The sequence below is a fragment of the Echinops telfairi genome, unplaced genomic scaffold, assembly GCF_000313985.2.
Source record: "Echinops telfairi isolate 266 unplaced genomic scaffold, ASM31398v2 ScPeMD7_7469;HRSCAF=8507_0, whole genome shotgun sequence".
NCBI lineage: Eukaryota > Metazoa > Chordata > Mammalia > Afrosoricida > Tenrecidae > Echinops > Echinops telfairi.
The window spans coordinates 46908714-46910564 of NW_022111372.1; positions in this window are offsets into that span (position 1 = coordinate 46908714).

Sequence of the window (1851 nt, forward strand, 5' to 3'; positions counted from 1 at the left end):
TATATGAAGGTGGTGCTACATGCACGGGCTTATTCCAAACAAATGTGTTCAAAAGCGGGCCTCTGTGATCAGCAGATGGCAGAGATACATTTTCTCGGGCACACGTGTCTCACCCTCATGAGGTGCTTTCAAAAACAAGGCCCAACAAAAACAGAGCCTTCCAAAGAGCTCTGCTCCACCCACTGAATTCCACACCGAGAGTCCAGCGCAAGGTTGTGACAACTGTTTGGAACTCCCAAGGGGCACTCTTGAAAGGTTTTTTTCAAGAACATAATATAACGAACAAGTTTTAAGAAAATGTAAAATTGCGTTGGTGAGAAAAAGGCCAGGAGGTAAGATGCTCATAGGAATCCCCAATCATTACATGCACCTGCTCATTCCTGGAGGGCAGTGAGGGCTGTCCTCTGAGAATTTCATTGGAAGCCTTACCCTCCACCTTCCAGCCCTGATTGTTGTTGTTGTTGTTCCCAAAATGCTAAAAACATTAATAGTCCCTTAAAGATGGAAAAACTACTGTTTTGATGTCGTGTAAATTGAAGAGCACAGAATTTTTCAGGGAAAAATTCAGAAATGTATAGATGGAGGATATGTTGAGAAACAGCTTGACATTTTGATGTTTTTGTTAAATTACTTTTCATTTTGTAAAATACTTTTTATTTACCCTTCTATGTCAATACTTTTACTTTTGAGAATGAAACTATTAGTTAAGGGGGAAAAGGAACAACAACAACAAAAGATTTACAAACTAACAGGGGCATCTGCCTGCTCAGGGAGTGACCGGGGACTCTGTGAGAGCAGTCTGGGTAACCATCTTAACCTAGAAGCTGGGCCCTGTTGAACACCTGAAACATAGAGTTCAGGTGAATTTGAAAGAAACCATGAAAGAGGCCCAAGGACAGACTTAGTAACTAATTAGAAGGTGGCGTGATCATCTGTGGACCTGTGACCCCTCCCCCTTTAGCTGTGCCTTTAAAGACTAGAGGTGTTTCCCTAGGTAACAGGGACCCGTTCTCTTGAGGCATACCTTAAGGTAGCCTTCTCACCTGAGAGGCAGAGCCTTCCTCTCTTTGGAAGTAACCCCATGCTTTCATAAAGCTCTGGCTTCACTCTGCAGCGGTGTGTGAGTGTGGCTTACACAGGTGGAGCTGGCTAGTTCCTCTGTGGAAGACAACTGGGTGGGGAACGGCATTCTAACAATGTTGTAACGAATAATGTAACTCAACATAGAAAGATTTTACAATACACTGTTGTTAATATTCATGAGATATTTCTTTAAAAAAAAAAAGATATTTCAAAAAAGCAAACTTTTTGCCATCGAGTTGATGCTGACTCACAGTGACCCTATGATAGGACAGGGTAGATCTGCCCCTGTGGGTTTCCGAGACTGTAACACTTTATGGGAGTACAAAACCCTCAGAGCAGCTGGTGGTTTTGACCTGCTGACCTTGCAGTTAGCATTTAGCAATTTACAACGATATCAATCACACAGTATTCTATAATTAAAACTGCTAATAAATGGTACTGAGGATTCTGTATGGTTTGGTATGGGAGGAGGTCCATGGGGGCCGGGTGACATCTGGATTGACTGCACTATAGAACTGCTTATATTTAGGTAAAAAAGACAGTGGACATTTTTGCAGAGGTGACAGGCTACATTTTGTGACAGAAACATACAAAATGGGGTCCCTTAGGGCAAGGAGCAATTTGGCCTGGACCTTAGCCAGAAGTTTTCGTCTTATCAAACGCTTTACATTTTTTAAGTTCTTTTGCAAATACTTGGCTGCTGAGTGAAAGGTTGGTAATTCAAATCCACAGACGCACCTCAGATGAAAGGCTTGGTTCTCTCTTTCA